Source organism: Dioscorea cayenensis, chromosome 6, assembly GCF_009730915.1.
Source record: "Dioscorea cayenensis subsp. rotundata cultivar TDr96_F1 chromosome 6, TDr96_F1_v2_PseudoChromosome.rev07_lg8_w22 25.fasta, whole genome shotgun sequence".
Taxonomy (NCBI): Eukaryota; Viridiplantae; Streptophyta; class Magnoliopsida; order Dioscoreales; family Dioscoreaceae; genus Dioscorea; species Dioscorea cayenensis.
The window spans coordinates 17,494,423-17,521,026 of NC_052476.1; the positions used below are offsets into that span (position 1 = coordinate 17,494,423).

Here is a 26,604-nt window from a genome sequence, read left to right on the forward strand (position 1 = left end):
AAATCCGAAAGTGATATTTCCAATTCAACATATTAATTATTCGGTGACTAGCTACTTGTCACGCCCCGAACCTGGTGCGCTGACAAACGGCCGCAGATCCACAGGGCGGGGCCCAGTGAACCTACAAGGCCTCAAAACCTAACACAGACTAGGAGTAGAAATAAACTGACAGAATAACAAATAAGAGTACAACTTAAGGTTTACAACCAAACTCAAATACAAGGTAAATAAAATACAGCATGACCTACAAGGAGGTTCTTAATCAAAAATACAACTGATGCAAAGACATAAGCATTAAGACCTAAATCCCAAAGAAGACATCTACTGGAAGCCTTCTAATATCCCTGGGTCTACTGCTCCTGATCTGAAAAGGATTAAAAAAAAAAAATCCAAGAGCTCACTAGCCCAGTAAGTAATCCAAAACAACTGAAAGCAAAGTTCAGGTTTGAAATTTGCACAAAAATGCAATAGCACAAAATAGTGTAAACAAAATCAAAAGGTAAAACAATAAATACAATATCCAAAGTATGTCTCCAAATTCACGGAAAGTGTCAAAGGTCATTTGTTTACCCTCGATGATGACTCGAGCCAAAAATAATCGAAATCATTTATTTACCCTCGGTGACCCGAGACTGAATAACAGGTGGCCGTTGATTATTTCACCGAACGGACACGGTGCGAAACTGTAGTCTCATTTTCCAAAATTACTTGTCGACAAGGTCAGGGTTTAACCCCCCACTGACAGGGTTGCATATTGTTCATTTGGAGACCAAAAAAATTCGAGATACATTTCAAGCCAAGAATACTGAATATACACAAGTATTTTTCCAAAAAGTTCATCTAATAAAAATAAAGTAGATAAATAAATAATGTAAAAAGAAAAATACTCACTTTTTCCAAGCCTAAGCATGGTTCTCATTTTGGAGAAATAATAACAACATTTCACAAATATTTTTCCCAAAATTTAAGAAAAATAAAAGATTTACCAACAAAAATAAAATACCACAAGTATAAATAATAGTGAAACCAATAAATAATTATCCAACCAAACTCAAGGATGAAATGCATGATTATTAATACAATAAAATACTAAAGTTTGTAAAAATTCAAGGTCTAATGTATCTCATCAATTGAAGAAAAAAATGATCCACCTAATTCCAAGATAACTAGAAAAAAATAATTTCAAGGGAAATATTGACTAAAAACAAGGATGCTAAAAAAATTTTAGGAAGAAGATAGGCAAGGACATAAAGGTAAGTGGATATTTAAGGGATAAATGTATAACCAAATAATAGATAGGCAATCCAAATTGATGTTAGGTGGACCAAGGATTCAAGCACTTAATAAATCTTAAGTTTTTTTGTTATTGGGAATAAACAAGGTTACAAAAAGGATAATTACTTTGCCAAATATTTGGAAGTAACAAGGAAATAACATGTATAAGTTTTTGGCAAATAAAAAGCACTATGGTTCCAACTAAGTATAGAAACTTCTCTTCCTCTAAAAAAACACAAGACATAAATAGATGGCATTCTCACAATAATTTTTTTAAAGAATAAATGCAAATAAAATTTCAGAAATTTTTACATGAAAATAAATCAAAACCACAAAAATTTAAATACAAAAAGTTTAAGGGATTACTTACTTGGTGATCTCCTAAATTCAAAAGAAATCCAAGATTATAGCTCAAGGTGATCCTATAATCCAAGGAAAACCAACCAAAATACATGAATACATATACACATGGAAACATACACAATATCATGGTTTTTAAATAGCATGCTAGTTCTACCCTCAAATATGGTCCAAAAAAATCTCCACCATGCTTGGGTGAGCAAGAACTAAGCAACTTAACATTCATTAAACTAATGCCAAGGCCAAACCTTTCTCCAAACAAGGATGGTTAAGCACAAGCCTTTGAGCTAACACTAAGCTCCAAGGGTTTCAACAACAATTTTGAGCTATGAACTAAGAGAACAACAAGCATAAACAACTCCGAATTTAGTCATCAACAAGCCAAGGTTTCTAAATAAAAAGAGCTAACATGATAATCAACAAAACATGGCAAGCTAATCAAAAGATAGATAAAAGTCATGGCTTTAGTTACCAAAAAAAACAACACTACCAAAAGAGTTTAACCAAGAAGGGCTAGGGCTTACTATGATGGCCGGAAAAGAGAGTGTTGAGAAGATAGCCAAGCTTCAAAAACCTTCTGTCTAGCAACCTCTCTTACAAGACAAAGGAATGAAGAAGAAGCACAAGAGGAGAAGAAAAACAATGAAGTTAAAAGGTTCAAATATCAAAGGCATAGATGTGATGGAAACCATGAATTCCTCCGGGAATTCCTCATGACCACCTTAGTGGAGAGCAACCTGACAAAGGGAAATAAGGTGAAAACAAAAAAACTTTGATTAATCTAATCAAGCTTTGGGGCGGGGTCCACACTACTACTTTACTCAAACATTTAACATATTTTAAGTTTATAACCAAATATCCCATCTAACCTTCCAAAGTAAATATTATTACTTCCTAAACCAATAAGTATATATATATATATATATATTTTTAATAATTTTAAACCTCAAAACCATAAATAAAAAAAAAATCTTAAACACCGATTATATTTTAATACGCACAATTATTTTTTTATTTTTATTTATTTTTATTTTTGATTAAAAGACAAGCGAGTACAAAATTGTATTAGTTATGGTGATTTGACTGTAGGCATAACCTCCCTGCTATGCAAATTTTGAAGAGGAGAACAAGAGGTAATTTTCACACATAACTCCCATAGGGGACCACAAATATAAATTATAATATGAGAAATTCGAACTCGAGAACTTTTAATCATAACTACGTGTAGTTATTATTGGACTAGCTCACGGTTTCTACACAACAATTATTGTTAAATTAATTCATGATAACATACACACAAAAGACAAATTAAACAACAAATAAATCTCAAATATATTTTAATATTTTATTAATATAACAAAATTTGAATCACCTTGCCGGACCCAACCTAACATGGTTCAACCAAGTAACAAATTGGGCTCAGGCCTGAGCCCAATAACAATCATTGGCCCGTTAAGAAATTTTCTCTTCACGACCCTCTTCTTCTTCTTCTTCTTCTTCTCCTTCTCTTCCCGACTCTGGCCTCAACCAAGAACCCTAATCGCTCCTTCCTCTCCTTCTCCTCCCAACGTTCCTCGCCTTCTCCTGCTCGAATTCCCTCTCCCCGAACTCCAGAACTCTTATCTCCATCCCCTTTTGCCTTTACAGCCGTCTCTCGAAACCCTAGTTCCATTTTTCACCAACTTTTTCCCCCTCTATTGCCTTGCTATTAGGTGTTGAAAGGTTTTGGCTTACAATTCCTTTGCTATTCCCGGAATGCGACGCTCGCCCTCTGATTGTCCCGCATTTGAATTGGGGTCATCGCTTTTGGCTTGGTACGTTGCTTTTTTTGCATTCGTTTGTGGTCTTGCTTCTTGATTGTTGTTAGTGTTAGCTGTTTGTTAGTTCTGTTTTTATGCTCTTGTAGCTTTGGTTGTGTTTTAATTGCTGTTTTTCTGTTGCATTTGAGCGTTGGTTCTTGTTTGGTGATTTTCGGGGCATTGTGCATTTAAATTTTGGTTTTTTATTCGGTCTTCTTTTATTCTTAGAATCATGGCTGTGTGTGGCTCTTTTATTTATTTATTTTGCATTTGTAATTGTGTTTGTATAGCTTAGAGGAGACTGCGGGGAAGGCAGAACTGTGAGATTGTGAATTATTGTTTCTTGGTGAAGTAGAGCCTGTCTAGGATGGGTGATATTTAGTACTGTACAAATAGTTCTCTTGGGATTTAATTTTAATTGTCGAATCTTTGTCGGTAGACTTTCAGGAACAAGTCAAATTTTAAAAGGCTTATTGCTTGTTAAGAAGATCATAGAGCTAGAAATAACCTATTTTAATTTTAATTGTCGAATCTTTGGTTGGTAGACTTTCAGGAACAAATCAAATTTTAGTAGGCTTATTGCTTGCTAAGAAGAGCATAGAGGTAGAAGTAACCTTTTATAAACTTCTGTTGGTTCTGTTGCTTTGTTGGGTTTTATGTTGTCGCCACTTGTGATCTCCACGATGGGAGCATCAATATGACATATAATTTCTGGTAATTTCTGCATGCTCGAGAAGAGGCTTATTCAGCTTTGTTGCGGATGAATTGAATGCGACAATCATAGCAAGTTATGTGCTGACAGGAAGCGGTTTGTATGATGCATATTGATTAACTGGATCATTGGGAACTCTTGATGTTGTAAATGCATTTTAAGTTTTTTCTATTTACCATTTTAATGCCTTTCTTTGTTGATATGGTATTATGTTATTCTTTTCTTCTGCTTTGCAGATTTCTTTTGAAATTTCACTGCCCACAAGTAGACGTAGGGTGTAGAAACATGCTGAAGGGTAGGAATGCATGGGAGTAGTCCCGGTCTCGCGCTAATTCCAGATACAGAGGCGGCTTACATGGGAGGCATTGTTGAGAATGGAGTTGGCTCAGATACCAAAACATCACCCCGCCGTGCAGCTATTGAGAAGGCGCAGGAAGAACTTCGGTATTCTGAAATCGCTAATTTACCCATCCACTGAACTTTTATAGATGGAAAAATGAGTTTCTTAGCTTCATTATTACAGGCAGGAGTATGATGTGCGCGAAGAGCGGAGAAGGGAACTTGAATTCCTTGAGAAAGTGCGTCCAAGTAGCTTCTTTCTTTGTTTGTTGTTTGAAACTAATGGTTGTATAACTATTTGTTTACTTGTATAAATATTTATCTAGGGTGGCAATCCGTTGGATTTTAAATTTGGTCATGGAGCATCAATTAGCTTACAATCTACCTCCCTCACAGATCAGTTGGCTGAGCATTACGTGATAAGGTTTATATACTTATGCTTGCTTTGCCACAAATTATTTGTAAGATGTCTATTTTCCCATCTTTGGACGTTTTATCTTAGCTGTTGGTTTTGTTGTTTGGTTGTGCTTATAGTGAAGCAAAGGGTAGCTTTGCATTGGCCCCCTCACCGCATGGTGATTCTGTTGAAAGCAGTGGAAGACCTGGAGGTTCTGTTTCCAGAGAACCAAACACCGCAGACAATCTTTTGCTTCTTGACGGAGAGAGTCTTGATGGACTCAGAAATGTTAAGCCTCCTGGGAAGAGGGCCAATGCAGTTGCATTTGAACAGTCTTCTCCTCTTGATGGTGGCTACGCTCTGAAGGAATCAGATGATTCTGCTGTCTTTCGTCTCGGAGTTAAAGGTCAGGCATATGCTCGTAGAAACAGGTCCAGATCTGTTCGTGATGGTTCAAATGCAGGATCCACTGATCTTATTCCTAGCGCCAATAGATCTTCAGTTGTACCATCCTCCTGTTCTAATGCCAAGAATGTTAAGGGCTTATTGCGGGAAAAACAAGTGGATGACCATGCTGCTTTCATTTCTAAACTCCAAACCAGCTAGTCCAAATGGTAATGTTGTTTCAAGGGCTTCTCCTTCTACTGATCAGTTGGAAATGGAGGTGGATGGGATTCAAATGCTTCAGACAGCTAAAGAGGCAGCTCGAGATGGATTGCCAGAGTGTGCCATAGAATCTAATCCTTCCTTAAACTTGCAAGGGCAAGAGCCTGTTAATCAGGATGCTCATTACTCTACAGATCCGACGCTTAATGGTACTGCTCATTCATATGATGCCATCACAAAAGGAGCTGTTCCAGTTGTCCATGATCTGGTGCCTGCTGGGAATATTAAAGATAATCATAGTGCTGCAATTGTCAGTGGCATTAGCGAACCTGATAAAAATGCCATTGAAGCTCAGGATTGTGTTTTTAGTGGGAAAAGTCATGTGGCTGACTCTGCTACAGAAGTTCTAAGTTTGAATAATACAAATCTCTGTCATATCGAGGCTATTGCTGCAGCTGATGGTAGTACTAATGATGACCAATGTTTACCTAGGACTGACAATAAGCTAGACCGAAACCATGGAGATCCATTAGTTCTAGGCACCCATGCTAAACCAATTGAAATTGGGTCAGGAGAAAATACTGAACTACTAGCTGTTGGTAGAAATGATGCTCTGAGTGACAAACCTACATCTGCTATTCCAAACCCCTGCAATCTAGAGAAGAAAGATGGGTGGGACTTACTCGTTAGTAAATGTGATAAAAAAAATGATGTGGAACTTCCTAGCATTATTGATGATGCTAAACTAAATGGTGAAGTTGCTCCAGACAATGAAAAAAATGCAGAAAGCTTGTTGGGCGATGGTTCCAGTATTGACAGAAATGATCATATAATTGCTGGCACCGTTTCTTCTAGTTGCTTACCTTCAAACCCCATTAATTGCCCAAAGGGTTCTTTGAGTAACACTGAACTTGAGAATGGTGTGGTAAACCAGTCAAAGTTATCAAAGAAGGCACATGAAGATGCTATTCTGAAAGAGGCTCGTATAATTGAGGTGCATAGAGGTCAATTTGAAGTTTATCTTTCAATTGGTCATCTTTTTTGCCACTGAAATTTAATTAATTTATGTGATCAGGCAAATATAAAGAGGGCTGGTGAGCTACCTATTTCAACTGTTTTCTCTGAGAAGCAGAAGAAATGTCATTGGGATTATGTACTGGAGGAAATGTCATGGATGGCCAATGATTTTGTGCAGGTCTGATTTTCACCAAGTGCAGAATTCTTCAACCTATTGCTATTCTTTATCTCCTTTATTTATAGTTAGAGCATGGTCATATTAAACAGGAACGTGCATGGAAGATTACTGCCGCATCCAAAGTATCCTACTGTATCGCATCTGGTGGTCTGTCGAAGTTCTGGAGTGAAAATACGTACCGCAAGCAGCTACATATAGCTCGAACATTGGCCAAGGCAATCATGCGTTTTTGGCATTCAGCTGAGGTAAGTCGCACAAGCAACATGGCTCCCAAAGGCATACAGGAAGGATGCATGCCAAATTTGTCTACTTCTACTGATGTTGATGGTGTGGAACCTGATAAAGACCAGGTTAGCGGGTTTGATTCATTAAATTACATTGCCACTTCTTACTTTGTGTTCTACTTTCTTTAAGTGTGACTGTTTTATACATAGATTGTTTGGTCTGAGGGATTGAGTATATTGTGATACGAATTTTTATCATCCATTGAAACCAGGCACAGAATGCCCTTATTAATTTTTGTCTTATGTCAATATGTTTTAGATGCCTGTGTTAAACTCATCTCTGTTATTCCTTTTTTCCTTTTTTTTTGCTCCATGCAAGTGGCAAGTTCAATTGATTAACACCCCGAATGCATTTGCCAGCCTATAATTTTTACTTGACAAGTTCAATATGCAATATGAGAGAGCTGTCAATTTAAAGGTTATATATGCTATTTCCAGTTAACTAGTTAGTTGCTGCATGGACTTCGAGAACATCCAGACTTCAAGATGTGGATTAAAAAAGGGATCTTTCACTTTACAGATTCCTCGCAAAATTTTATTACTATTGGCTAGCTTAGTTTTGAAATTCCATGTTATCATAGTGACAACTTCTACATTTGTTTCCCAACATTTCTTGTCTATGTTATTAATATATTGCAATGGAGTGATCATATTGCGCTAGACCTGTCTTCTTTTGTTTGAGGGCATATATATATATATATATATATTGGTCTTGATTGCTTTATTTTTAAATTCAATTTATTTATGAGTTGTTATCCATCTGGATTGTTTACAATGAATTGCAGTGGAGTGAGCAAACTGCTTTTGACTTCCCATCTTTTTGTTTGAGAATGGAGGGTATAGATGTATGCTGCGTTTGATAGCTTTACTTTCAAATACAATTTGTTAATGGGTTGTTATCCTGCTGTTCCAATACGATAGGGTTGTTATCCTGCTGTTCCAACACGATAACCTGTGATGCCTTTTCACTAGTATGATCATAATTGTTTATGATTTCTTCGATCTAGCTCTTTTCATTTTAGATAGTTAAAGCCAATTCTCTTTTTTTACTAGTGACAGCTACATAGACTGATTGAATGAGGTGGTTAGTTTTTTATTTTCAAAAAAGTTGCTCCTTTTTTTTTTTTGTTTGCATGACATCTATTGGAATGCCTGAAACTTGATCCTGACATACCTAATGTAAGTTTTATTTCCTAAGATGAATCTCTGCATAAGGGTAAGAATTCTTCAGGTTGGGAATTTTGATAACATCTTAATGTAGTCTTCTCTTTAAATTCATTTTCAGTTGGTTGAAAGCTTCTACTATGCTATTATTGCTGGCAACTTATGTGCTATTATCCTTCTGTTTGTTCTAGATTTGTTAAATTCTAGATAATACAAAAGAGAAGTCTTTGGGATGACATCAATTTAACTCTTGTATATTTTGCATTGAATCATGCATTATTGTATGTTTTATGCCTTTCCCCAATATGATTTGGATGACACTACTTCCACAAGAACTTGGTAAGAGATGTTTTGATGCCGTTACGAGGCCATTGGCTTTGGGGCATGTTTTCTTCGATGATTTCCAAGGTGCTCAAAAATTGTGTTTGCAACCCATTTTGTGTTGCTTGCTCCTATCTGCTTCTTTATGCAGCTGGATCTTCTGTTAAGTGGATTATATCCCAGACATGAAGGAAATTATTAGGATTCAAAGGAGTTGGTGCCAGAGTCAGACCTATAAAACTTTTCACTTTATCTTTATACTTCTGCTGAGCTGTTTTTTCTTAGTTCTTTGTTGGTCATGAAATATCTTTTATCTTTTTTTTTTCTTAAATTATTATTATAAGTTCATGGTATCTATACCTGTAGGACATTAGTTGGATGGCATCTTTGATTTTGATTTTCTCTTTTGAGACAATTGCCTTCATATAGTCCATGTAATTGCTTATGATGCTTTCCTTATCTTTCATCTTGATGTCACAAGTCCAAATCTTTCTCTTCATATCTTAAAATTTTCTAGTCTTGCCAAGTAAGTCATCAGCAACTGACAAGCCTTATTGATCTTTGCAGGACAGTGAATTCATCAAAGAATCTTCTGTGCGAACTCCTTTACCTGTTCAGGATTATGCTGTTAGATTTTTGGAGTATACCAATGGCATGTCTGATCGTCCTATCTTGCCTGAGGCACCAACTACGCCTGAGAGAATATATTACAGGGATTTTGGAGATGTCCTGGGAAGATCATCTTTCAGAAGTACGCATAGGGTCCTCTGGTGTTGTTTTTAGTTCTTTGTCTTGCGTGATTACCTTGTCTGTGATAACTGAAATCCCTGACAAATCTTTCTTATGTTTTTCATAAAATTTGTGGCATATTTGGGATATTATGGTGGGATAAGTTTGATCTGTTATTTCTTGTTTTGTAAAAACATGTCTCCTGATGGATGGCTTCCTACTTAACTCTGTTTGTTTTACTTCCTCAGGAAAACCTGTTCTACAATGTTCCTTATGGCGCTATGCAATCCTACAGAGAATCCATTGAATCTCTTTGGTTACGTTATAAGGTAAAAGAAGTTCCTTTTGTGGTTTATTACATGATACTGCTTATAAATCTAATCTCTTGACATCCGTAGCGGGTTGAAAAAATTTGATGTATACTCTGAATTATACTAAATGATCCGTGGAATTAAGCACATTTGACCCAAGTATCACAATGATCTAATGTATTTAGCTTTTGTTGTTCTCCTTTCCATTGATATTTGAGCCTGTAGTACTGGCTTCTGTCTTCTATCTGCTGGTTCTTCTGTGTGTACCCCGCAGTGGAACTTGTTTGTTATTTTATTGTATTTTGACCATTTATATATTTATTTTATTAACTTTGTCTATCTTGAGTTGATCATAAAATTTATATAGTATGTGGACATAATCCCGTGCGTAGTTTCTCAAGTAATTACTGGTGGTTGGGCCTTACTGTGCTAGTAATATTGCTCATTTGCAACTTGGGTGTTAGAGATGGGATAACAGTCACTTTGCATGTGAGAAAAATCTGCATGCTTTCGCTTCCCTAGGTCATGTGCTGGTGGAAGCCTTGTTGATTGCACGACCCTTCCTTTAGTTAATGTTTTTACTGGTGAATTACTTTGTGATTATGTATCATGATACTTGAATGACAAAATTTTCATAACTGCCCTCATGTTCAATTTATTTACTTTATGAAGTTTAGATGTTAACTTATTGACTGTAATCCAGAGAAGTAGCAACTCTATGCATCAAGAGGACTGTGAGGCATCTGTTTGTGATTCTGTGGCTGGTAATCAATCTGTACTGTCGATTATTGTTGCTGCTTATCATTTGGTTTATTGATGCTTACATTGTTGTTATTTTTTCATTAGATGTACATCATGTAAATACATATGAAGAGGAGGAAGGTGAAACAGGCACATATATTTTACCTGGAACACTTGAAAGTGGTGGGTCTTCAACATTCAATCTTAAGAAGAGAAAAATCTTCCCTCGAAAGTCATATGGCACAAAATTATATGAAACTGGTGCAAATTTGTCAGGTGAACCATGCTTAGATAGTAGAATAGGAAATCAACCATTGACATTGATTGGAAAAAGACCATCAGGTGCTCTGAATGTTGGTTCAATACCGACAAAACGTATGCGAACAGCTGCTAGGCAGAGGTTTGTGAGTCCTTTCAGTACCACACCTACTGGTGGCATGCAATTAGAAGTAAAACGGATGTTTCAAGTGGGGATTACTAGTTCGTATCAAGATGAGCAGAGTTCAATGCATGCTGGGTCCCAGTGCAGGAAAAACCTGGAAGTTGAGTCTACAATGGACTATGACAGGCAATTACCATATGACAACAGTGAAATTTCTACAAAACATAAAAAGAAAAAGAAGCCTAAGCATCTAGGGTACAAGAATTCACTGAATCTGGCAGATGCAAATGTTTTAGTTGTTCCTGGAAAAGTACGACTATTTTCTATTTTTTTCGTCTAGTCTGATTTTCTGGTTAAATTGGCTAAATTCTCTTGTATTGCAGGGTTTCTCATATGAACAGAGGTTGCAGGTTGACCCCATGATGCAACATGAACAGGTGACTCACTTTTCAGTTTAATATTTATTATTTCAATTTGCTTGTGTTCAAAATTCAAGTTTTGTATCCTCAACTAGCAAAAGACTTGAGATACCCTTCCTCGGAAAGTAAATTTTCTGATTAATCCTATCTGATGTGGAAGACATCAATTGTTTCTTTCATGTTATTTTCTTTTTATAGTTATCTAGTTTGCACTTAACATCTCAATAGTTCTTGCCTCTTGTACTTAATTATTCTTACAAAGTCCTACATTTGCTATGTGATACAAGCATTATAGTGCAGAATGTGTACATATTTGAAAATGATTTCCGGCCTACTCTGTACATGAAGTCAATATTGAATTATGACGTAATTATGTGTTGATTTTGATTTGAGGCTACACCAAATGTTCATATTTTGTGTTTTATACTGCTTCAGTTAAGTCTCAATTTGTTTTGTCATTCTTTGAGCAAGTACTAGAAAATCCACTGCCACATTTAAGATTTTATTTCTGTACAGAAGCTTCTATTTACTTCAGTATCTTGTCAACCATTTAATCATTTGTTTTGAATTGCAGAATGTTAAAAAGAGATTGGAGAACCCACATTTTGAATCTAATGGAAGCACTGGTATCTTGTTTTAATTTTGAATTTTATTTTGCATCAGGGTGATTATTATCCATATGATTTGCTGAATTGTTGTCTACTAAAAATGTGTTCAGGCCTTTATATTCAGCATGCGGCAAAGAAGCCTAAGCTCTTGAAACAACTACCTGATGCTTCTTCAGATGCAATTACTCCAATGACTGGATCCATGACTTCACCCGTTGCTTCTCAGATGAGTAATATGTCTAATTCAAATAAGCTCATCAAAATAATTGCTAATCGGGATCGTGGAAGAAAACATAAAGCAACAAAGGTAGTCTTTTTCATATTTTCTGGTTGATTTCCTCTTGCTTTATTGGTTTTGGATAAGCTAATGAAATTTAATTATTTCTGCTTATTACTTCGATTGACAAGGTATTCTAATTTTAATTTAGCATGGCTTTATTGGTTAGGTGATAGTCATGATAATCTGTATCCAATTTTATTAGAGTTGGTTCTGTTGTTATCAATTTCTGACCATGTCAATTTGCTCTTTGTGTGGGTGACAGTTCTGTATTTCCTTTAGTATTTATCATCTCCAAGACAATTTATACTTCTTTTTTGTAAGATTATTTGGAATTTTGGGGATATCTTAATTTTTGCCACTCCTTTCTTGAGAACTAATCTAATTATGGTATATAAATGAGACCTTGCATGCATGGTAAGGAGGAGTTTCGTAGTGCTTTTCTCAGTGTAGATTAGAAGCTCACTTGAGTAGGTGAGAACATTTTAATCCATTTGTGCTAGAGTATGAAATCCATTGATTTAGTGTGTTCCCTGTGCCAAGAGAAGGTTAGAAATCATAATTGATAACATTTGGGAGTTCATGAGAGGATGTACCAAGAATTATAATATTTCCTGATCTTATCCCCATGTTTGGCACATTTGGTTTTGTTTCTTAATTTGCAAGACCGTTGGATGTAGTGAGTGATATATAGTGTAAGGAGACAGCCTGTTGCCCAGATGATTCATTAACTTAAAAATTATTCCCCAGTGACCCAAACCTAGTTTTAATTGTTTTAGTAAAGAGCTGAGCACCTTCCTCTCAAAGGGTATGTGGTTTGTTTTTAAATCCTCCTGACTTATTTTGATTCTGGATATATGACCTCTTTTCATATATATTTGGCAAGTCATTTTTATTTATTTATTTCTAACTATATATATGGTTTATGTGGCATTATGTAGCATGCACAAGTGGTCATTTTGCATGAATTGCCACTTTTAAATAAACAATATGAAAGCATATCCTAATCAATATTTCTAGGTATTTTTGTTTTGCTATTGTATTTATATTTATCTTTCTCTAGCAGATGACTACAGGACAGTCAGGGTCTAGAAATCCATGGGCAGCATTTGAGGACCAGGTTGCTTTATTAGTTCGACTTAAATATCATTTTCCTTATCCTCTTATTAAATTGATTAAGTCAATGAAATGTTTCATCAGGCACTTGTTGTCCTTGTTCATGATTTGGGCCCAAATTGGGAGCTAGTGAGCGATGCTATCAACAGCACTCTCCAATTCAAGGTAAATTAATCGACCATCTATCCTTTTGTTGCTCTTATTTATTGAGATGCATACTGCTTGTGCACTTATTTTGGCTATGTACTGGAACCTGGTGTCTGCTTGTTATTTTAGCAAAATCATCATTGTATGAAACAAATTTATATGTGGTTTTTATTTATTTTTCATATGGTTGTTGATACAAGCTTTGAATTTGAATGATGTCCACTATAGAACTTAGGCAACAGATTTGTCAATTCTGTATTTTGTATGCTTTGTTTGAAATATACATACATACATACATATTTTTATTTTTGTCTTATCATTCTGTTTGTCAATGTATTCTAGCTGCATTACATCTTCCGGAAACCGAAAGAGTGCAAGGAACGCCATAAAGCTCTAATGGACAGAAGTGCTGGGGATGGTGCTGATAGTGCAGAAGATTCCGGTTCTTCTCAGCCATATCCATCCACTCTACCTGGCATTCCAAAGGCGAGGACCTGCTTCTTAACCTTTTTGTTGATTTGTGACCTCTGTAATACTTGCACTGCTTAAAGTCTGAGACTCTGTTTTAGCTTATTTTCTCCTGCTGCTTAATCAGGGTAGCGCCAGACAGTTGTTTCAACGCCTTCAAGGGCCAATGGAAGAGGACACCCTAAAGGTGCATTTTGAAAAGATAATTTTGATCAGACAACAACGCCATTCATGCAGGAGTCAGGTCTGTTTTTCTTAACTCTGTTGTATGAGAATCATAGGTGCTCCGTCACACTGGAACTTCTCTCACTCTTGTTTTTAAACATCAGATGAGCCTTGACTGATCTTAAAAGCTGGCAAGAATTATATCTTTTAGTTGTCAATTGCCAATACTTGAATGAAATGCTCAACCTTACTCTTACTTGAAATGTTGAATTGTTGCTGTAGGTTCAATGCTTTTGTACTAACAACAGTCAACATTGACTGTTTTATGACTGGAAAGGTTGAACTGCTTTTGCATAAATGCCATTAGGCATGTATATTGTTTTATAGCCAGCTTTTGAATTTTGTATAGGTAGCATATTGAAATCATGTTAATTTTACATTAGGTTTCCTTGTTAGTTATTGGGCTGACCTACCTGTTATATTTTTAGTTACAATTGTGTTTTAGTTACACTTCCATCTCTATTGCCTTCTCGGTACCATTTTCCTCTCTCTTACTGGCGTCTATGATCTTGATGTTTTGTGAAGAACGATGGCCAAGAAATGAAACAAATAGTTCCAGCTCACAACTCTCATGTTGTGGCTCTTTCACAAGTTACCCCAAACAACTTGAGTGGTGGCATATTGACGTGAGTATCATTTTCTGATCCTATTATTGTATGTCTGTACTTTCTTTTCCTTAATTCATCATTTCAGTTCTATGTCTTTCTGTAATTTCTTTTTCCTCTTATCTTGTTATGTAGGCCACTTGATCTGTGTGATTCAATCACATCAAGCCCAGACGTTACTACACTTGGCTATCAGGGATCTCATACAAGTGGTTTGGCTATCCCAAGTCATCCAGGCTCTGTAACCCCTGTTCTTCCTACCACTAGTGCAAACAATGTGTTACAAACCTCTCCTGGAATGGTCCTATGCAGTGGCTTACCTTCACCTTCTAGCCCTCTAAGTGCTGCTTCTAGGTAAGATCTGTTGAGATGGATTACCTGTGATCCACACTTGCTATATATTTATAAAATTATTTTTGTAGGGATGCCCAGAGATATAGTATGCCTAGATCTGTTTCTTTACCCGTTGATGAACAGCAAAGGATGCAATACACTCAAATGCTTTCTGGTAGAAATGTTCAGCAATCTGGTTTGCCTGTTCCTGGAAACTTACCTGTGGATCGAGGTGTACGTATGCTACCGGGTACTAGTGCAATGGGGATGATGTGTGGGATGAACCGGGGAATGCCCTCCATGCCTAGAGCAGGGTTTCAAGGAATAAATTCCCCAGGGATGCTTAATATGGTGTCTACTAGTGCGATGCTTTCAGGAAATGGTGTTACAAATCCTGCCACTGCTCACCAAGGGAACTCAATGTTGAGGCCTCATGATACTATGCATATGCTTCGGGTAAGTATTTAGTTTTGTTTCTGTATCGTATTGCTCACTATTGAGCTAATAAATATTAAAATTTCTGTTAGTATAACCTGGTTATACTATTTGTTTATTTTTTAAGTTTTGATATTTACAGATTCCGTACATTAATCTGTGATTGTTCTGATATGATAGACAATAGATTGTGGAGTATAATATCTGTGATCAATTTTGCTGTGTTTGTTTTAATTCCTCTCTTTTAGAAGTTTTTATTAGTCAACACATCTGATTACCATTGCCATGATCTTGCAGCCTGGTTAAACTACTGAGGAACATAGGCAGATGACGCAAGAACTGCAAATGCAGGTTTCTCAGGGGAGTGGTCCGGCTGTCGGCACTTTCAATGGTATGAGTGGCCCTTTCTCTAATGCATCTGTCTCTCCTCCTGTTCAGACATTCCCAGTGCATCAGCATCAACAGCCACATCTATTGGGCAATCCTCACGCTCATATTCAAGGTTCTAACCATTCAAGTCCTCAGCAGCAGGCCTATGCTATTCGATATCCTAAAGACAGGCAACTCCAACAGCGGATATTACCTCAACCACAAGCATCTTTTCCAAGCTCCAATGCAATTTCACCTATACAAAACAGCTCTCAAATTCAACAGCAAACACAATCTTCCACGCCTGTTGGTCCATCTGCACAAGGGCAACATAAGTAGCAACAGATGCCTCAAAATCCACAACCTGGCTGTTGGATGCCTAATCAGGTAATGAAGCAGAGACAGAGACCACAAGTTCACCAACAGCCAAGGAATCTGCAACAACAGTGGCAACCTCCACAACAGCAGGCTAAGCTAATAAAAGGTTTAGGCAGAGGTGCAATGATGATGCACCAGAACCTTCCTGTTGATGCTTCTCATGTTAATGGCCTAACTTCTGCATCCAAGAAGCAAGTTCCTGAGAAACATTTAATGCAACAGAGTCAGGGCTTTTACTCTGGAAACTCTGGGTTGAATCCAAGTTTGCCTCGACAACCAGGTCAACCAAAAATTTTCTCGCGCCCGCTGCCTCAACCATCAAAACAAATTTCATCAGTGCCATCTCAGTCAGAATCAGGCAACCAAGGTCAGGTCCAAGTTTCTTCCACTCACAGCTTGTTAGCTCCCCAGCAACCAACAGCACAACCTTCATTGCCTCTGCCAGCTCAACCACCACTGCAGCAGCCGCAGCAACGACAACAACAGCAGCGTCAGACAAATCATTCCAAGCAGACAATGCAACGGATGGTGCTCCCTCAAAATCGCCAAATGACATCTGATGGTCAAATACAATCCTCATCTGATCCGGTTCATGGTAATCAGCTGGTTTCTGGTACATCAGTGGTCCAATGCACAGATTCAGTCAATCCCGCATCTGTGGCGTCCTCTGCAACACAGTGGAAAGCAGAACCTTCACATGATACAAGCACGCCACCTTCCAGTGCTCACTTGGCTAGTTCACCCCAAGAAAATCTGCTGACTAATGACACAGTAGCACCTCCTTTGAGTCAAGCTTCCTCACAGAGGCAGTTTTCAGGCTCAATGCATGGACATGGAATTGGAAGGCAGTGGCAGCAACAGCAGCAACCTCAGTCACAACAACCACAACCACCTCAGCGTCAGCTCAGCAAACAGCACAAACTAATTTATATGTGCAATCTTCGAACTCAGGGCCTGGATGACAAAATGGGATGTGAACAAATGATTCCCAAGAAGACTTCCTTTCCCTTGTATGCTATTGTACAGGTAGGTTGGTATTGTGTGGCTCTGCTTCTATAAGTTCTTTAAGCTTTTTTTTTTTTTTTGGTTGCATAATCTATGCTATTGGTGGACAAGATTGTTTGTGTGTGTTAAGTTGAAAATGCCGATTGCTGTCCCTTGATTCTTGTTTCTTTAGGTGGATAATCAGGATACATAAGGGATATCTCATGAAAATGAACAATTTAGGTGTTCTACCTGCTGATGAGAAGTTTTAGTTTGGATAGAATGAATATCTTGCATTTATGGAATCATACATGCATGCCCATTATTGTTTATCTGACCCCTTATGATGTGAGGAGACTGAGAATAGTGGATTTCATAATTGTTGTCTTGCTGTATTCAATGATCGATTTTCATTCCTGTCCTCGTGCTTACTACATGCCCCCTAGGAAGTCCTAAACTGACACCTAGAAACTACCTCTAGTCCAAATTTTTAACGTAAGGCAAGCAAACTGGCTGAATTACTTCTGCGTGGCTAAGGAGGCTCTTTCCAGTGTGCATGCAATCCTGATACGTGATGATGACTTCTGTTTAAATCTATTTGTTTGTTTCATTAGACTGCTGAAAAGAAGCCTCTCCAACCTAGTGTGGAGGTGCTCTAGCCTTAATTATTTGTCTTCTGACCTTGTTGGAATACTTGATTATTACGTGCTTATAGACCTACCAAGGGTTTATATATAATTGCATGTACACAAAAGATGATTAGGTTTACTGTGGATTTTACGGGGCATGAGACAGAGTAGCTGAACTGTCCCGTTTCTCCTATCAATGTTTAATGGTGTTCACTTGTAGAGCAGGCTATTAGCTTGAAGGACACAACTTTGTGTTCTCTATGAGGTTGTTAATTCTTCCTTTCTATGCTCTGATAGCTCACATTGGTTGACCTTAGATTTGTATCAAACTACTGATAACCTTAAGACACGTTGTTTTAGAAAACAGATGTGATCCTATATCTTTTCATTGCTGAACTTGCATTTCGTTATCATTTTGCAAACATTTGAGATTGTCATAAATATACTGTGACGTAGTGTATCAATAAACTATCAACTTGAATATGCACAGTTCTATTGAAATTCTTTGTTTCTTTGTCCTAAATCAGTGATGCTCCTGTTGTTCCTTCAATGTATTTTGTGCCTTAGTTTGCTCTATTTTTAGTCACATTTTGAATCCTCTTATTGATTCTCTTTAAACAACAGCTCCTTTAATAAACCATGCAATTCAAGTATTACATGTGATCATTTCTCATCAGATGTTTTTTTTGAATCAATATTTGTGTTTCTTAGTTTCTAATTGAAACAGATGCAATCTTTTTCTTTTCCCCTTTTGTAGGCGGTGAGAGCCGGGCCGGGGCATGCTATTATGATCTTGGCTTTGTGCTTAGAGCTTACCGTATTCTCAAGCACTTGTAAGCCAGGTACTAAGCCAATTGTCTCACCTTATGTAATGTCTGTTTTTTTAACTTCACCAGCTAATTCTCTCCATTGGCAGAAGAGCTCAAATTCTGTAATTTTTGTAATGCTAGTCGATATTATATTGGATTTTTTTTTTAAGCTTGTGCAATATAGTATAGTTCTTATTCAAGTGTGTACATCCTTTCTGAAATACTTGTAGTAGTTCATGAGGAGCTGCTTCCTCTTTAGTTTGTGCATGGAATCCAGTGTTTATAAGAATACTTAATCCTTCTTTTACTAGCATAATATATATACCTCAAACATTGGATCCCTATGAATTTGTTGTATCTGAAACTCTTTTGTTGGCCACTCTTCTGTAAAATCGTAGAGCTTATTGACAGCATCGACAACAAGTGCTAATCTTCGTCATTTCGTGGGTGTTAATTGTTTCTCGTTTTCTTATCGTATTTTTTACGATATTCTTGATGCAATGTTCATTTTATGGAAGTCATTGTAAATTTACATCAAGATTTTTATTTATTTATTTATTTGTTTTTTTGAAGCAGGGACGTCTTATGTATCTTGCAGAAAAACATGCATAGTTAAGCTGTATTTTTTTCTTTATGAAATATATGTATTTTCGGACGGACAACAGTAGTTGTATTGTTGTTATCATTATATGTGCAGACTTAGTTTGAAATGGTAAATAGGGTTTGGGCCGCTTGGTTATTGTCAAAAATTATGAAATTTAAAAAATACATTTTGTAAAGATTTGCAGCAGTGGGAATAGGTTTTTGTGTACCCTCACAAATTTTTGCATTTTCAATAAAACAAGCTTTATTTTTTTTTTTTATAGAAATTATATGCAAAATTTTTAGTTTAATTGTAATTAAAAACTTTTAAGGGTGTGTTTGGTTCCTGAATGGAATGAGAATGGAAATGGAAATGACACTGGGATGAATAGGGGAATATGACAAAATTATTTTTATATTTTTAATACGAGTAAATTCGATTAATGATAAATTTTTTTTTTAATCTAAAAGATATTTTGAATATTATTATTAAAAATAATTATTATAATTAAATATTCACATTAAATATCTCATTTTAATTAATTATTATTAGTTTAATGGGTAAAAATGTCATTTTACTTTTATTATTGTAATTATTATATTAATTCCTACGTATTTAATTGATAATCTTGTTTTATTGTCGAAAAAAATTCTAAAATTCGTTATATAAAATTCAAATTTAAGCAGGTGACGTGGCACTTGGAATTAAGATTCGCTATTTTAAACTATGATTTTTTTTTTTATAATTGAACAAACTAATCCGGATATTGCTTATAATGAAAGCAATTTACCCGCCAAATTTTATTTTTTTCAGAATATATAAAATATTTTAAAAATATTATAAAAAAGGCAAGTGATCACATACTAATATCAAATCCCTTTGCCGCAGACCATCTTCACTTTCTTTCCTTGAATAATTGGTACTATTTCTTTTTTCTTTCCACGTTTTCTTTTTTTGCCATTTCACTTATTATTATTATTATTAACTATTCAGTCTACAATTTAATTTTATTGAGTAAAGTTTTTCTTAAATTTTTTTATTTTTTATAAATATATACCGGTCACAAACAAAAAGAATCGGATCTTCGACTTGCTATTGAAAGAATAATTGATCACTCTTTTTTTATAGAGTTAATTCTTGTTAGTGTTTCTTTATATGATTAATATTTATTTATTTTTTAAAAATTATAGATAAATCATAAATAGAATTTGCACCCACAATTTTTTTATAAAGAATGGAACAAAATGCTAACTAGTAGGGTATTTAGTTAAATTTTTTTATTACTTTTGATTTTACATTATAATTAACATTGCTATAAAATCTCGGATTGAATCAGAATACTTCCCAGAATCAGGGAAGAAGACTTTTCTTCTCATCATCATCATCATCATCCCTTTTGTCCTTTTTTTAAAAATAAATAACAAAAATATTTTTTATTTTTTTCTTCATGTCAAGTTGAAATCTTAGCATCATATTTCTTTGTTCAATAAATTTTTTTATTTTTATTTTATTTTTTAAGTTTTTCATGGTGTATTCACGAAGATGGCTTTAAAAAACATAGATATATAAATATATATATATATATATATTAATTATTACATATTTTAAAATTAGATACATAAAATTTAAATTTTAGCAGGTGACGTGGCACGCGGAATTAAGATTCTGTATTTTAAACTATGATTTACTTTTTATCTGAATAAACTAATCTGGATATTGCTTCTAATGAAAGCAATGTACCCGCCAAAATTGTAATTTTTGTGGGAAATTTAAAATATTTTAAAATAATAATTATTATAAGGTAAGTGGTCACATACTTGCATTGCCAATCATCAAACCCTCTTCACTTTCTTGCTCAAGAACCGGTACTTTCTAATTTTTTACTTTCCATTTTTCTCGTTTTTGGCTTTCAACTTCTAATTTCCATATTATTATTGGTATAGTTTTATTTAACTATTCATTCTATAATTTAATTTTGTTGGTTAAAGTTCTTTTTACAAAGATTTTTTTTCCTTAAAAGTACCAACAAGCCATGAATAGCCATGAATTAAATGAAAGAAGTTAAACTTTCGATTTTGTACTTGAATCTCAGAAAATAAACTACAACTCTTTGATTATAGGAGTGATTTTATGGTGGTTTCTTTGTGTAGTTAATATTTATTTATTTTTATAAAATTATGATCAAATCACAAGTAGAATTTGAGTCCATAATCTATGAGTAAGGAGAGGAATAAAATATTAATTATTTTGTTGTAGGCATAGTTAATTAGTTAATTTTTGATTTGTTGTTGATTTGGCACTAAAAAATAATATTGCTATATAATCTTAGATTGAGTCAAAATACTAGCATTACAAACAGTAATTTTCTTTTTTTAATAATTAAATATTGTCTGTAATACATGTTAATAAAGCCAATAGTTAAAACTGCCACATATGAAGGGAACTACACTTGCAAATTTAATAATATTAATGCATGCAGTTGTGTCATCAAATCGACTAATTAATTAACTTTTTACATGTATCTACAGAGACTGATTGCATTGAATTAACATTGATATAGCTAGATGTTTTAGTCTCAGTGTTGCTGCTGCAATGAAATCATCATCATCATCATCAATAATGGATTTGGATGACATGAAAAAGTCACTTGATTACATGAAGGCTAATGAAATATTTGAGCTGATAGAAAGGGCCATTAACATTGCTGCATCTCAACATCCGAAAGAGTTACTGCAAATAAAGAGACAGAATAGTTGACATGCTTTCTCAACTCGGACACTCATGATGAGTATGTAGTTATATACATATGTTTTTCATATTATATATATATACACACTTATATATGCATGAGTTTTTAATTGCATTGAATTGGATTGCAGCAGGTGAAAAAGGATAATCAATGATGGAGATGATTTATGGGGTGATTTTCCGATAATTGATGAATGCAGAGAGCATGCTCACTGAAGTTGCATCGCTTGATCCTCTTAAGGTACCGATTCTAATGTTTTCGATTTATTTATTTATCAACATTTAGTGTAAATACTTAATTTAATCTCATAAAAATTTTGACTTACAAAATTTATTTATGCGATGTAGCTTTTCAACAAAATCATTTCTCCTGATGATGTTATTGAAGACAATGATTACAAGCTTTTGAATCAAAATGAGCATGAGATTAACACTGAAAGGAAGGACTCTATTTCTGCATGTAGTACCAGTTCACCTCATTGATGACACTCAGAAATATGCTCAAAAACCTCAAAGTAATGGAACAAATGCAAAACTGAAAGTTTCATAATTATGCAAAGTTACTAGCTCCAGTTCAACAAAAGCAAGATCAGAATCAACAAAAAGGTAGTAATTCTATTACTTAAAGCAGTTACAATTCATTGTAAAATACATTGCTCATTCATGAAACATTATAAAACTAAACACTGAACAAAATGAGTGCTTCTGATGGAAATTTGTTCAAAAATGAATTAATACTAAAGTTCAATTAAAAGTCCACTGTTTCACTGAAGATTAGCAGCAATAGAATCAACACTTTGAATAACCTGGATTTTATAGGATTGCTTGGCTTCTATGATGATGCTTCTCCAAGCAAAGGTGGAGAATTCGAGAGGAAGTTCCATTGAGAGACAATCAACAACAACAACAATAAATGCTGTAACAACAACAACACACGTAAGTTTGTGTGTGTATATCTACATCTATGTCTCATAATTTTGGTACACTCTAATCAATATAAAGCTAAGCTAAAATACTTGTAAATCTTTTAATCTTAATCCGTAAATGGCATACAGTAGAGGAGAAAACATTACGATTGAAGACGATGATGCTGGAGACAATGATCACAAGTCTATGAACCAAAATTACTTAAGATAAAAACCAAACAAACCACCAACACACCACAAACAACAAAACCAAACCAAAATCACAATCATTTGAAGTCACTAGGCTGTAATACAACAAAGCAGTGATCAGAATCAACAAAAGGTAGTAATTCTATTACTTAAACTAGTTACACTCATAGTAAAACAATTACCCGTTTCATTCATTGAACATTATAAATTAAACACTGACAAATGGAGACGCTTCCGATGACTTAGTTCAAAATGAATTAATACTAAAGTTCACCTTGTAAAACCCACGTTTCAATGGAAGATTAGCAGGTTAGAACTAACACTTTGAAATAGTCTTGATTTTATAGGATCGTTTCTGCGTCTTCTTGATGATGCACCTCCAAACTAGAGAATCTCCAAGAGGAAGTTCATTGAGACAACAAAAAACAACAACACAAGAGTTTGTGTGTATATCCATATCCTAGTTTGTACCTAACAGCCATAAAGCCACATAACTTAAAATTATTTTATCTTAATTTTTTCCGTAAATATATGCAGAGAGAAAATTAATACTGAAAGATGCATATGATGTTGAAGACAATGTGGATCAAAAGTTCAAGGAACCAAACAGAGTAGACGAAACTCAAATGCAAGAGGAGAGTCTCCTATTTACCACGTACGTTCCGCCACTGGGAAATTCAGAAAATGCTCAAACCCTAAATCACAATCATGTGAAGTCATCAACACTGATGGCACAAAGCAGATCGGGAATCAACAAAAGGTAGTAATTCTGTATGTCATTTCTAAAATGAAGTTACAATTCATAGTAAAATACCATCAAGCTTTCATCTATTGAACATTATATAAACACCCAATCAAATGGTGCTTCCTCGATGGGACTCAGCCCAAATGAATTAATATTAAAGTTCAATTAAAACCAATGTTTCAATCAAGATTAGCAATAGAACCATGTTCTTTGAATAACTTGATTTTATAGGATTGTCATTTCCTCTTGATGATGTATCTCTCCAAGCAAACGAGAGAATCTCCAAGAGGAAGTCACCGTGACAAGCACTCATGTGTGTTTCAGTTTATGTGACCAGACATATATATATATATAATTAGGATTCAATAATTCAAACCACAACTTAATATCTTTTCAAATGAAGAGAAAACATGTTTGATTAAACCAAATTAGAAAACAGTTTATTTAAAGTCCAAAGAGAAGACTTGAGTGACAGACCAAACTTAAAAGTAGAATGTGAAATATAATAAATGTATTTACTTGAAATTATTATCCTTAAGAAACATTTTTGCTGATGTTTCGTTATAGAAAAATGAATAAAATGTTATTTGAATATATAATGGATCAAATCACAAACTGTTTAGTAGATTTTAGTGAATTTCATTGCTGCCTTGAGTGATTAGCAGCCTCCTCAAAAATCACCACACATTATATTTCTTCTGTCTTTTTGACCTTATTTTAATATGGCGAAAAGTGATTGAGCCTCAAATGAACACTGACATATGCACGCTGAGGCTCAAGATTATTCGAAGTCTCAGTCTTCAGAAAACACATTTAATGATTTTAATTCTTTCTTGAGTCTATCACTTAGTTTTATTTTATTTTTGCCTCACAGCATTTAGAGCCCGCCTCAACAGCTAGAGAAAGCTGTTGAAGAACCTATTTTGTCTGCAGTTAGGTTTGTGAGGAAAGAGCCAACTTTATAGAGTTTCATGTTTATAAAAGCATGATGATTCCATGAGGCCACCATGATGTGAAGAATACCTAAGGAAATAGCTGTTCCAGCTGTGCAGAAGCTCACTTATAACTACATTGTAAGTGTCATTATAAAAAGAAAGGCTGTCACCTCAGGATTTGCCACGTTTCAGAAAGATACCTTTTGAAAGCACTGAGTAACCCATAGTATGCACGTGTAGTTGTTATATAGGGCCAATGAAGGTGAAAGCTACCTCATTGTCTAATAAGTTTTTGGTTTGCATAACTTGATCCGAGTGCAAGGAAAGTGAAGTAGGAAGGACTGAATGGTTGGCACATGGGTGGAACCATAAATAGGAGTGAAACTTATTCTTTTATTGGGATTGAATGTTTTAGTCGACATTTTGGAATTTTTCTTTGACTATTGAGACTCCCTATTTTTTGAGGTCCATAAAAGAAATTCGCATGAACTCGCGAAAGAAGTGTCATGGAGCCAAAGGTATGTATGTATGTATGTATGTATTCTCCTTGTTACATTTCTGCTCCCTGAGCTTCCCGGTAGGAGAGGAATTTATTTTTTATTTCGCTTTAGTTCTCTAGTTTTCTTTTGATGCGAGAATTTATTTACTCGTAACTCATTGTTGTGCTATCTTTGATGCATTGAACCGGAAGAGTCAGGATGCTCAGTTAAAGTTTGCTAGCATGTGCATCAATAATGAAGAGTTGTTGACTTACAAGCGATTGCTCTGAAAGAGGATATGTTGATTGGTCGCATATTTTTAAAAACTTCATACGATTTCTTTTCGGCATATATGTTGATTCGTCGGAAAACTTTATTTTGCAAAAGAGGCTTGTAATGATATTCATCTTGCTTTATCAACTATGAACTATGAATGCCATATATATATATTCTTCATCTTTTATTCAAATTACAAATACGGACCAAATTATCAAGAATGCATCGATGAGTTTGTGATTTAATTTCAGCTGACTCATCGGTGTTAATTATTTGGTTTTCCTTGATCGAGAGTTGAATATCCAATTTGAGATCTTTTTGGTCAGCTTTAACTGGATGACTTGGAATTTCACTAAAATTTATTCATATGTTCTGTGGTAATTTGTGTTATTTTGCTAATTCATCTTATCTTTGTTTTCTTGTAACTCGATCACAAAAGCAATTGAGTGATTGCTTACCTCACACAAGTTCACATTTTCTTTTCTTCTCTGTGAATTGATCACACAAATAATTGGGTAGTGATTTGATACTTTAAGAGAGTTAATGGTACTCTTTCCATATATGTCTCATAAGTCATACCATATTGCTTATAATCCAAACTTATATTAAAAAGGAAATTTTTACTGTACTATTGTTCATCATACTGATGTTTTTTATCCCAACAGGTTTGATGTATCATATAATTGATACATTGTTCAATTATTTAGCTTCATATTGATTTCAGCTAGTGCACTTGTGCTATTAAGAATTTGGGGTGTTGTGTGAAATGAGTAACTTTTAATGGATGTTGTGGAACTTTGTGTATTAATTGAAAACAAACATTTAATTTTTCTGGTTGTATTATTGATTTACTCTTCTAATTAATTACTCTTAATTACATCAATATGCAAATCATAACAACCATTCGACTAATATATTTCATTCCATTATGTAATCTTTAAACTTGGAATGAAGTTTTTCCTTGAGTCCCGCGAATACTCCTTCGAGTAATCAATAGTCTCTATCTTCGACGAGTCCCGTGCAAATGTGACATGAGAGGAGATGAGAGGAGAGGAGAGAAAGGAAAGAGGAGAGAAAGTAAAGCATGGGGAGGGAATAAAATATCTATCTTTTAGTCCATTGGGCTCAGAAGTACTGTGGATTTGAGTTATTATTATTATTATTATTATTATGGGCTAGAGAGAAGTGATTGATGGGGATTTATTATTATTATTATTATTATTATTATTATTATTATTATTATTAGGGAAAAATTACATGTTCACCCTCGTAATTTTCAAAACTTCCCAAAAACCCCTCAACTTTT

At 34.9% G+C, this 26,604-nt stretch overlaps 1 long non-coding RNA gene and 1 pseudogene across 1 annotated transcript; one reads left to right on the forward strand and one right to left on the reverse strand.

Moving 5' to 3' along the window:
• Positions 1–242: 242 nt before the first annotated feature.
• On the reverse strand, positions 243–2,389 carry LOC120264014. Its single transcript, XR_005537200.1, has 3 exons — positions 2,160–2,389; positions 1,646–1,697; positions 243–364 (listed from the first exon to the last, which is right to left on the reverse strand). It is a non-coding gene; the product is annotated as an uncharacterized LOC120264014 (long non-coding RNA).
• A 726-nt stretch (positions 2,390–3,115) lies between these two features.
• Positions 3,116–18,765, forward strand: LOC120263194 (annotated as a pseudogene).
• Positions 18,766–26,604: the final 7,839 nt, after the last annotated feature.